At 46.1% G+C, this 12,721-nt stretch overlaps 1 pseudogene; it reads right to left on the bottom strand.

Moving 5' to 3' along the window:
* Positions 1-1,648: 1,648 nt before the first annotated feature.
* Positions 1,649-10,117, bottom strand: LOC106825959 (twisted gastrulation protein homolog 1 pseudogene; annotated as a pseudogene).
* Positions 10,118-12,721: the final 2,604 nt, after the last annotated feature.

Below are 12,721 nucleotides of genomic sequence, written 5' to 3'. Positions count from 1 at the left end.
CCTTGCCCTTCCTCCTGGTCCTTCACTGGCCTCCCTGGAGAGGCTCCTTAAGGCCCAGGACCCCGCTGACTCTTGTGGCAAAGGTGAGGACCCCCATTTCCCTCCCGATGCTCCTCACCCCTCCCAGCAGCCCTCAGGCCCCCAAATGCAGCAGAGGCTGGGCCAGGGACGCGCAGCAGCTGGCCCTCCTGCAGGGGAGGAGGCCGAGAGGCCCAGACCTCACAAGCACAGCTATGGAGGAAGGGGATGGGCTGCACCAAGGGGGCCATATTGCTGTCCCAGCTCAGCCTCAGGGCACGAGTGTGGCTACTGCTGCCAATTCAGATTCTTTCTCTGCAGCTCCAGGCTGGCAGGGTTTGGCACTGAGAAGGAGAATCTCTCTGTGCCAGGACTTCAGGAAGCACGTCTTAGTGGGAGTTGGAGGAGAAGATGGTTGCCAGCCTGGACAGGTGGGAGGAGGGGATGTGCCCAATGCACGTCGTGCACACAGGAGGCACATTTTCATAGAACACACAAGAACACTGACAATGGATACACATGTACACACGTGGGCTGAAAATGCATGTGTACACCACATGTCCACTCAGGTGTGCACCCTCAGACACACACACCTGCCCAGTTTTCCTTACACACAGCAGCTTTCACAACTCCCTTCGCCCCATAACACGCATACACTCATGCACACCTGCATAGGAGGCCCCGATCCTGGATGAACCACCCCGCCCCCTCGTCCACCCTGGCCCAGTGCTGGCCCTGAGCCTACTCAGGAGACTGAACACAGGCCCTTTGTCCCTCGGGATCAGGGCTCCCCATGTGGAGATTTACTGAGCGTTTAAAAGGCCATAATCCCCTCTGTAGGCATGCCCCAGACCTCACTCTGCCAGGAGGGGAACCATGTGGCCCTCTCCAAGAGAAGCGAGCCCTGGGCTAGTTTGTCTGGGTTGGGTCAGGGCTGGCACCCCTGGTCTCCCTGCTCTCTGCGTGTGGGGCTTGGGGAGACCTCTCTGCTCTCTGCAGGTGAGGCACAGCACACAAGAAGGCCTCCATCTCCAACCCACCGATAGCTGGCTGAGGTCTCCCTGCAGCCGTCTGGGAGAAGCCCCAGCCTGGCTTGGAGGTTGGAAACTGTGTCCCTGGATCGGGTCTTGGGGTAGGTCTGGCCTGGCTGAGACTTCGGGGCCAAGTTGGGGAGCTGACTCCTCTGCGAGACCTTATCTGATTCTTCGGGCCCAGGAGTCAGAGGGAAGACCCTGCTGTGTGGGGGAGGGGGATGATCAGGAGGGAAGGAGCATTTCTGCCCCTGACCCAGGTGACACCCTTCTGTGCTCACCCTTGAGTGGCTGCAGCCATGCCAGGAGTAGCATGTTGAGGGGCAATTCGGCTTTGCATTTCAGAAACTCTCCAATCTCCACCCCTGCCCCGATTTACTCTGTCATTTGTTCGGATTATTATGGACACCATACTCTAAGCTAAGCACTTTTTCTCCAGTCTTCCCCAGAGAAACTCAATACTTTTATTGGAAAGCCAGAACAACCAACTACACAATTTGTCTAACCTTTATGCCACTAAAATTCTCTTAGTGCAGGTGTTAAAAATAAAATCCCCATTTTATTTTATAAATAAGTGTGCCCATTTGAGGGAGGCAGGAAGCCCAGGCTCCTGTTCCCTGAGGCTCCCTGACACACGTGTCTGTTACCTGGGGCATTGGTCAGCTTTGGCTGTGACAACAAGCCCTGTAACAGCTAGATCTTAAGTTAGCGTGAGGGAAGCCATCATAGGGAAAGGAAGCAGTATTATAACTCTATATGACCCTGGCTCTCTGGTCTCTGTGAAGACATTCTAGCCTGCACGTAGCCTAGATGATTAAGTACCTCTCGCTTTTGATCCGCTAGGTCTCTTGACTCTTTACATATGTCTCCCAGCTGTGATAAGATGATAACTTGGTTCTCTGTGTTCCCCAGGAACATGATGACCTCCAGAAAGAAAAATTCTGCATTGGTATCCATCACGAACGATAAAAGAAAGAGATAATGTGGCTCCTTGATGTTCGTCACACCAGATGGTCAACACCCTGAAACCTCCTCCTTCCCTGTCCATTTCCCCCGTATGACTGCCTCAAGATTCTGTACGATTTTAAGACGGTTCTCTAGGGCACTAGTCTGCCATCTTCTTTTTTTTTAATGACATCAGGCTTTATATTAGAAATCTCAGATCTTTCAAGGAATTCTCTGTGCACTTGCTTCTCATATGACCACAGTTGTACGTGTATTTAGAGGAAACAGCTTATTGTTAGCGGCAGTAAAATAAAAAAAGAGCAGTTATGGCCATAATTTAACACATTATTGGATTTGTAATACTTTAAAAGTAATTCAGTCCAAATGCTTTACATCTTCTTAACCTGCTAGCATTCTGGTGTAACCAGTAGACCTCAATGAATAGCTTTTCATGCTTTTTTTTTTCAACTAAATTGCTTTGATTGGCATTTATTTCCTTCTTTAGAAGGTGCAGTTCATACATTTGACAGTCTTACTACCATAGTCGATACACTCTGGACCAATGCGCTCGCAGCAGGCGTTATGGAACCAGCGGTATTTGGCTGCCCCCATGGACTCGCAGAATATTTTACACCGATGTATGGACACGCAGTCATCAAAGTAAACCACAATACACATGTGTTCTTTGTCACTGGAATAAGGTGCGTGAACATATTGCTGGGAACAGACACAGTTTGGTGGTGTGGCTGGTTCACTGTTTCTGAAAATGAAACCAGATTCTCATGATGTGAAAGTTCTTCTGCAACAGGGAAGGAAACGATGTTCCAGTTCAACTGAGTATCTCCTTCTGTGAGAGCCCGGGAGAGAGAAGGGATGGGCTCATGAAGCTCCTCCACCGTGCTCTTTGAAGTTGGAGGTGTGTCACTATAATTTCGAGGATTACACGTACCAACGCAATCACAGCACTCATCCCAAAGGGTTCCAAGACACAGCATGCACTCCTTACAGCAGGAACAATTCCCTTCTCCGGGTCGGCACTGGCAAAGCTCCTGAATTAGGCATTTGCTCACATCACCAGCACAGAGAGCTTTATTGCAACTCAGTGACACGGGGACCCATGTCAGCAACCCCAGGACAGCTAGAGTAAGCATAACAACGTGGTGTGACTTCACGTTTCTTCAAAGAGAATCAGTCACTTCCAGGAAGCTGGTGGGCTCTGGAGGCATCTTGGTGAGAGGAGGGACCTCTCTGGAGACTGAGACATTGGTGGGGGCCATTGTTCTGACCTGGTCCAGGTGTGCTGACACAGACCCTGGTGGGTGCCATTGAGGTTCTTCCCTTGGCCTTGCCATCTTCTGATTGTGCTAGCTAATGGTATCAACTTTCCTTCCTCAACCACCAACCCTGTTTACAATTGATTGGCAAGGGATTGTGGTGAGCAGAATGAGCCCCTTTTTGCTCAGTTACAAATTTCTGGCGACCTGGATGAGATGTGCCTCTGCCGGTGGCTAGTTGACTCCAGGAGAAATCTCAGGACTCTCCCAGTGGCTGCCAGGATGTTCTTTCTCCCAGGGACTGTCCCCTGAGTTCTCCTGATTGTCGACTGCCTTCCATGCTTCCCCAGTGACTGAAGAAAGGAAACAGGCTCTAGATTTGTTTGTTCCTTTTTACTTCTGGCGAGTGGATGGGCTCGATGTGGAGTAGGGTAAGTTGCCTTGGTCAGGCCTGCCATGAACTTCCTGTTGCTTGAAGGGGAAATCCTTGAGGGATAGCCCCGTCTGAGTCTGGGTGCTGAGTAACAAGAGACATAGCATAGGACTACCCAGAATCTGTCGGGTGCACCTGTCTGTTCCGTGTGGGATCCCATCTGAGTATCAGTTCTGTTTGGGATCCTGTCTGTGTCTGAGTGTCTGTATGTTTATAATTCCGAAATGGAGAGAACTAAATCTGTTCCCAAGAAAAGCCCTCTGGGCTGTCTCTTGGCTAAAGGGCTGACATCACTATGAGCCCATGCCCAAGAAAAATATAGTTTTCTTTTGTCACACCACATGGCCACAATATTCTTTAGACTCCAGAGAGAAAATGGCCAAAATCGGGCAATTTCAGTTTACCCAAACTGGTGTATTTGCATATGCAATTAGAAAAAGGGAGCTATAAAGTTAAACAACTAATGTGAAGCCTAATTTAATTTGTTGAGGCTTCTAAAGGAAATCAGGAATACTCTACTGCCTCTGTAAAAGAAAATAATTACATAAGCAAACATGCCAGATTGGGGGGTGTCAGTGGCCCTGACATCGAAACAAAACCAAAGCTGCTCTCTCACAGAGCTTCCCCACTTCAACCCCCCCGAAATTCCTGATCTAAAATTTAGCAAGTGAAAATAAGTAGCTTTTGTGATAATCTGGAATTTTAATGGTCATTCTGGGAAACCTCTGTTTTAGACGAGGTCACCTTAAGGGGTCACCCCTATAAGAGAGGATTCAAAACCTCTCACGATGGGATGCTATCTTTGCTTAATAGACAGAAACTTCTAAAAGACAAAGTTCTTTCAAAAACAGCTGTAGAAAGGATCCTTACAACAACAACAAAATGAATCTCTAGTAAATATTTTTGGCCATCTTAGCAGGTCCACCTGCCAGAAAAAATAATTTGGACCCAACTATTCTTCTGAATTTTGTACCTGAGACCTGGTTAAACTTTAAAGATCTCTGTCTGTGCCTGTCTGTCTCTGTACGTATTTGTCTTCCTCCAAGGAGCTCTATTAAATTGGTTTAGAGTAAACAGTTTTATAAGTTCCTTGCAAATGTAGTAGAAACTAGTCCAGATGTCTTTTAACTTAATGTGATATAAATGATCTTTGGCAAATGAAGAGCTTGTTTAAGTTTGTTGATTGGATTAAAATAAATATGTTTTCAGAGTGATTAACATTGGATATGATGCAAATATATCATCTCTGTTATAAAATTTGTCCAGGAAAAAATAATAAGTTAGAATAATAGCTGATTCTGTCTGATGAGGGTTTTGTACACAATCTAAATATAATTATTAGGGAACAAGTAAACTAAATAAATGTGAAAAAGATAGAAGTGCTCAGAGGAACTTTTTATAATGGTTACGTGTTACGGAGTACGTAAGTAAAACAACCTAAGAGGACGGCTCGCCGCTGCAACGTCGCATGAAGTTTTTGAGAGTAATCTAAACATAATTTCTGGAAACAAATAATTTAGATGAATAAAAATAGTTAAGAGGTTTTGGGTGCAGTAGTTATTTTTTATGATATATGCACTTGAAAAATAGCTTCCAAAATCTTTTTGTTAACTTGAAACTTCAGAGTTTTGCTAAATTAAGTTAAATGATAAAAATTTATTGAGTGTCTAGGTCATTTCCACACAAGATAAAATATTAAAAATTGTTACTAAACATGTATTAGTCTGCCTTTGTTTTCTTATCTCAAAGAAACTGAAAGATGCTGGAGTTTGTTGATCAACACGTTTTGTGCTGAGAAACTTTCTATGAGAAAGCACATATTTCTAGAAAGTCTGTATACAAGGAAAGTAAAGTCTATGTTTTTAGTAAAGAAAGTGTAATGAATTGAGATATTGTTGTTTGTTTTGTTAAGAAAGATAAATTTGTCCTAGCATACTAGGAAAGAGGAAAGGAAACAAGGCATGGGACAAATTGTGAATGCAAAAAGCAAGTTACAGAAGGTTTGTGGAAGTAAAATCCTGAGGAGTTTTGTGCATGGGCAAGTTGGCTGAGATGAAAAAGAATGAGTTTCGATATCAAAAGTAAGCTGGTGAAAATTAGAATTTGGCTTTCCCTCTCTTAAAAAGATAATTTTCTTGAACTTTGGTTTGTTTTTGACAAAAAGGTTATAAAAGCTTTTTCTTTATTTTTCAGTAAGTCTACCTAAAAGACAGAACATCTATGTTTTCCTAAAATAATTTCCCATGTGTAAAAGACTGAGATCTCTCTATTAAGGTTTTTTTGACTGTGTGAACCCTCTGCCTTTGACATCTTCGGTTGTCACCTTGATTAATGGATAATTAACATTGTTTCCTATTTGACCAAATGTTTTAAAACTTTTGATATTTTTGACAAGCTTCCCCCCAAATTAAAATCTTTCCTTAGACCTAAAAAGAAACCTTTGAGAATTTCTAATCAGGCCTGAAATGTATCTCTCAGAATTTGTTCTGTCTTTCTATAAAAAGGAAGATATTAAACTAATCAGACTTATTTGCTATGTTAAGTTACATGGGGAGCATTATCAACTAAACGATAATAAGCCTTCCTAGGTTATATTGTGTAGGTAAATGTTATTAATGTAAGTGATTTTTTAAAAAAAATTATATAACATTCCAAAAATTCTGATCTGTCCTGGTTGTCAGTTATAATTCTTGTCATTATCTCAACCTGTTTTATGTTACAGAAATAGCCTTGTCTTTGTTAATTGCCAATTTTGAATGTTTTGTCATTTGCAGTCAGTTGTTGTTTTACTCTGATGTTTTTGCAAGTATATTTATCTTCAGAGAGATTCACAGAAAGGACTCAGACGCTTTCTCTAAAATATGGGTTTCTGATAAACTTTCAGATTACGAAGCTGATCTGGGTAAGAAATTACAGAATTGTAAATGAAAACCTGATGGCCTCATGAAACTGCTAACAAAAGATCAAGAGTTGATATCATGGGACTGAATAAATTGATAAGGATGATGATAATTTTTATGACTTTTGTTTGAAATATTGCTGATTTTTTAATGTTTTTTTTTGTGTTTAAGGAAAACATTTTCTCTTTCTCTCAAAGAACTACGACTTACAACAATTTGTAAGCAGAATTGAATCATTTATCTTTTTCTCCCTATCTGATCACTCCAGAATTTGAAAACTCTTGATGAGTAAGTCTTATATTCATGGCAATATAGTGACTTGCAAAACTTCAATAAGAATCTGTTCTCCTTATAGCCGGACACAAGTGGAGACACTGGTGATGTGACGGAGGCTTTGACTGGAAGATCAAATTGAGAAAGACATGCAAACGCATATATGACCAGACAGTTTTTGAGGAACAAAGATTGGACTTTGTCAAATAAAGCCACTTGGAAATATTGGCCTGGGACCTTGCTTCCAGGGTTCCCTGTGACATTACCAGGTGAATAAGGAAGGTCACTTCTCTGGCAGGTCAGAGAAATCCAGGATATTTTGGGGACCTCCACAAGAGAGGAATTCACCCAAATCTGTAGGTATTTCAGGCAGAGTCTAATGGCAAGTCCTCGGCTTGGCTTTCCGGGCCTCAAGAGGCTTTTAAAGTTCAATCTGAGATTCCTTGGAAAAGTTCCACAGAGCAGATTTAAAAGAGCCTATAAAGTCAATCGCTAGTCTTGCTGTACTTATGTAAATAATTGGGCCACATTTATTGAAACTAGACTTATTTTGAAAACCAATGAGTCTTCATTTGGTTATCTTTGGTAAAAATGAGGGTGATTTTAGAGAAGAAAAGTATATTTCAATAGAGAGTATAATGTGCATTTGTGGATGTTGGATTCTGGTTTTGTTAATTATTTTCCAGGTTTTTGTTTTCTGTTTGTAAACTAGACTGGATCCTGAATTCTTTTAGTTTCCTCAAGTATGTTGTACAGATATCCAAGTTAACGTTTTCAATTTTTTCTGTCCTTTTCACTTAGAATCATTGAGAAATAAAACCACCCTTTTCCTGAAGCCCTGCAAACTGAAGCTGGACAGCTTGATATCAACCTAAGAGAGAGCACCATGAAAGCCCATGTTTGGGCAACCTACATGCCTGTTGCTGTGCAGCCACTAAAATGGTTTACCTGGATGCCTGATGACATCATTGGAGACATTTTAAACTGCAGGGGATGCTTTAACCCTGACTTCCTGATATCTTCTTGACTGACTGTCCCCTGGGCTTAGAAATTGGTTTATAATTTCCTCCAACCATTAACGTTATCTTTCTTTTTGTTTCTCTAGAAATGCTTCTTATTAAATACCTGGTTACTTGCTTATGAAAAATAGGCCTAACTTTGGGAGACCCTTTCCACATTCTGGAGAGAAACCAAAAGTCCTGGAGGGAACTCAAATTATGGAACTGAATGTCAGATGTTTCTCTGTACCATCTTTGTCATGGAGACAGGGTCCTATCCTGGACTTCATCTCTGCTGGATGGGACCATATGAGAAATACCGCAGAGAACATGAACCATGCCATAGAAGTACATCACAATTGGGCTCACCCAAACCCTGGGTGACTTCATAATCTAGACATGGATGTCTCCGAATGGTCAAGTGAATCCCTGAAAGACTGCAAGCTGCTGCTCAGAAGATAGTTTCTTAAAGATAAATAATAAATGGCTCCCAGGTTCTTACCTTACTTGTTGGACTGTTAGACACAGGATATTTGGTTACATCAGATTTCACCTGAGGTTCTAGGCATGAACCTTGATTGGTTTACAATCTTCTCCTAGATTCCCTAAGGAATGGAGTCAGTTATGGAGTGGATACTAAAATTTGGGCTCTCTGTTTTGCTAATCTTTGTGGCCATCTATATAATTATAAAATGTAGACTCAAATGTTATTCCAAAGTACACGATCAAAGTACTAAAATATTATCATGCAAAGCATATTGTTCTCTCCCCTCCTGGTACCCAAACATATTTTAAAATAAAGGTAAAACAGTTTCATTCCTCTGATCCTGATCTTGGCCCTTTCACAGCAGGAAGTAGCTAGAACGGTCTTCACTGCCATTCCCCAAGATTGAGAAACGATCAGAAGAAAATGGGGATCCTTCACGTACGTTCTGAGTCTGCCCTTCAGTGCACATTGCTCACTGCTCTGAGCCTCGGTTTCTTTCCCTGTAAATGGACCCTTAACAGACCCTACTGCGTGAACTTGTGGTGAGGGAGGATCAAGACTGTGCAGGTTATTAGCAATCTTTTTGGGAGCAGGGTTCCATATTATTGAGGACTGGCCCAGGCAGCTCTGCCCTCATTTTCAGCAGCAGGCTCTAAACGGTTTCATTGCTGGGACCACATCAATCTGGTATTTAACAAGATGCTCTTTCCCTTCCCAGCAATGGTCAACCCCTACCTAGGTGGACTGCAGAGGACAGGGGCCTTGTCAGGATGACGCTGCACTGGAGGCCAGCTCCTGACTATGGTCCTCAAAGCGAGCCAAGGCTACTTGCACTATGGCTTTGTCTAGAGGGCACCGCAGGAATCACAGCCCTCTCATCCTGCCTGCTCAGCAGGAGGCCTAGAAGATTCACCCGCCCAGATCTTCCCCCCTCACCCAGCCTGGCTCGGGCCAGCCTGCCAGAGAACCTGGAGAAGAAGCCAGGCCTGAGTGTTTCTTAATTTTTGTACACTTGTTTAGAAACTGGACTCTCCCCCAATGAGGAGGCGGACTTCCCGAGGACAGACTCAGGTCTGCCTGGGTCACTCGTGGGTCACCAGCTCCAGGAAGAGAGGATTTCACTCCCACCCTCATGCCCACCCCACAGCAGGGCCTGAGTTGGGCCAGGGGGTCCTCATCTTGGCTCCTGTGTCCCCTCGGGCCCTGGCTGGGCCTGGTTGGCTGTCCTGTTCTGCCCCGCCGTGTCCTGGGCACCCTCTCCCAGGGTGGCCACAGGGCTGGCCCTGTTTGTCTTTTGGCTGTTGACTCAGGTGCTCCTGGGCTGGGCCCTGCTGGCCCTATATGCCTCCAACAAGGCCCGGCAAGGAATCAGTGGGGGGCTCTCATCCTCTGCTGGACACGCAGCGTGCCTGAGGTCTCAGCTCGGGTAAACAGGACTGGAGACAAGACTGGGCCATGCTGCCCACCTGCCAGGACCTTCCTCCTCCCTCCTGCTCCTTGGCTCCTGGGCTGACTCTGGCCTCACATGAGGCTTTCCTGTCTCCCTAGGACAAATATCGAGTGTCTGTAACAGGAACCCCCAGCCAGCTGGGGCTGAGGTGCAGTCACCCATGACATGAGCTCTCTTCAGATTCCCCTTCTGACATCCAAGGAGCTGTGCACTTGTAGGGAGATGCCACCAGGGTCTCCCTCTCTCTACACCCGTTTCCTGTTCTCTTACTTTCCTGTAGTATCAAACATCATGGCTGTCCTAGCCATTGCCTCGTGACTGGCACACGGTGGTTATAAAGGAGACCTGGGCCTCCTGGGCCCTAGTGAAGCTCTGGACTCCCAGACAGACCTGCTCCCCCAGCCTTCCCTCCTCCCAGGAAGCCTCCTTGGGGAGGCAGAAGGAAGGAACCTGGAAGAGCAACAAAGCCCACACAGGAGCTTTCCCAGGCTCAGGCGTGGCCCAGGGCACCCGCAGCCCTGTGTCTGCCTCTGCCCGGTGCCCTTTCCCTGCTGTGTGCTGAGGGCTCAGCAGGCTGGTGGCTCCTCTGAAGGTCCCCCTCCCTCCCCCACCCCACATCACAGCACCTGTGAGGAGTCTCTCCCAGGCTTTGGGGGGAGGCTGCCCCTCACCCCACCACCCTCCCAGGGCTCACTGCCCCTTCCCCTCATCTAGGAGTGCCAGGGGGCTGTGGGCTCAGGTTAGCTCCCCACAGGTCCCAAGAGGACAAGTGGGGGTGGTCTGTCCTTCTATGTGGTGCCCCTGGGCAGGTGCATTGGATGACCTGAACTGTACACGTGGCCATTAGATGGGGGACATTTAAGAGAACCAGAGACAAGAAAGGGGCAGAAACTGGAAGGGGAGAGACGAAGGAGCCCAAGGTGCCCAGAGCTCAGCAGGGGACATCCCTCCTCTGGCATCTCCATGGTGTTGGGGCCAGTGAGCTGTGGTGATGAGGGCAGGCTCAGGACTTGGCCCTGGGGTGGAGTCTGGCCTTGGCCACCATCTCCCCCAGTGTCCTCAGGCAAGGGCTCAGCCTGTCTGAGTCTGGGCTTCTTCAGCTGTTAGTGAGAATCAAGCAGTGGTGTGAGGAGGAGATTAAGAGGACTCGTGGGGGGCCTGGCCCAAGTGAGCACTCCAACAATGGTTGTTGTTATGAGTCCTTGACTGGGCAGGAGGGAGTGGACTTTTAAGAGAGGAATCTAAAAGGAGCTTAGGCAACGCACCCAAATGAGGAAAGGGTGAGGGCTTGTCCCGCACGTTCTCTCCTCCTGGCCTTCTGCTCAGGGCAGTTGCTGCTGTGTCTCCAACCTCTATGGGTCCTCTTGGGCAGGACCTGTCTGATTTCCTTCTCCCCACATGCCCAGTGCTCTGTGCCTCTTGGGTGCTGAGAGCTAACCTCGGTCCCTGGCTTTGGACCATCCATTGCCTTGGTGGGTGACCATCTCTCCTCATCCCCTCATTGGCTCTTCATATGTCCCATGGGCTTGGCCTGGGCTGTGGAGCTCCCTTGTCTGGAGGCTGTGGACAGGAACACAAACACTGAGCACCCAGCACCTCTGCCAGGTCACCCTGGATGGTGGGCTCCTGGGTTCTCACTGGAGCCCTTGATAAGGGTGGAGCCTTCAAGATCCCACTTGTGGTGGTCATGGCTGGGCAGAGCCTGGACATAAATGGGCAGGCTGAGGGGCTCAAACCACACAGAGCAGGTAAGAGAGAGGCTGGGGGCCAGAAGGGAAGGGGAGGTATAAGCTGACCATATGGAGACTAAATGGGGAAGCTGAGACCAGAGGGGTACTCGAGACAGAGTCTCTTCCAGGACTGGCTGCATACTTTGGGGAGCCCAGTGTAAAATGAAAATATGGGGACCCCTGATCAAAACTGACTGAGAACTTCAGGATGGGTGTTACTGCCCAAAAGGGAGGCTGTCTGCCTGCCAAAAGACATGCCAATAGTCCTGAGGCAAGGTGGTAGGAGAGAAAAGACTTTATTATAGCTTGCTAGCAAAGGGGGAGATGGCTGACTCATGTGTGTAAGAACCACCTTACAGAACAAGACTATAGGCTAGTTATATACAGGGTTGGTCTCCAGATGGAGGGATCCATCTGATCTCCAGGTGGGCCAGACACCTGGTCTTAGTTCCTGATAATCTTTTGTTTTACTGGGTATGCATCAGAGACCAGAGCAACACCCTATACCCTGATCTTTCAGTTGTCATTGATGATGGCCATCAGCATACAGTCTCTGACTGGGGGTCATAACGTTCCTGAGGAACTCAAAAGAACGAAGTTATCAACTAATAGCAGCTGGGAGGGGCCATAAAATTGACAGAGCGTGTCTGGGTTAGTTAATCAGAGGTCATTCAAAGTTACAATATGGTTTTTTTCCTACAATATGGCTTTCCTTATGTCAACTTTGTGTTGAGCTGCTATCAATTTCCCCCTTCTGTTGTTCATCCTCAATCTTGAGGGATATCGTGTTGATGAGGGGCATAGGTTGTTCCATCTCACTGAACCAGTCTCTTAGTAAGATGGTGATGCAGGTTTATAGGCCAAATTTAGGCCTATATTGTGTGAGCAAGTAAACAGGTATTTAATAAGAAGCACTTCTAGAGAGACAAAAAGAAAAACAAGGTTAATGGTGGGAGCAAATTATAAACCAGTTTCTGACCCCAGGGGGCAGCCCGGCAAGAAGATTTCTAGATGTCAGAGTTGAAGCATCTTTTGCAGGTTGAAATGTATGATGATATCATTGGGTATTTAGGTATCTTTCTGAGTGGCTTAAGTAGTGACAGACATGAATCTCTCTTAAGATTCTATCGAGACCTCCAGCTTAAGTTTGCAAGGCTTCAGGAAAAAGGGCTGGTTCCATTC

This window comes from Equus asinus, chromosome 14 (assembly GCF_041296235.1).
Source record: "Equus asinus isolate D_3611 breed Donkey chromosome 14, EquAss-T2T_v2, whole genome shotgun sequence".
Taxonomy (NCBI): Eukaryota; Metazoa; Chordata; class Mammalia; order Perissodactyla; family Equidae; genus Equus; species Equus asinus.
This window is presented reverse-complemented; position numbering and strand designations above follow the sequence as displayed.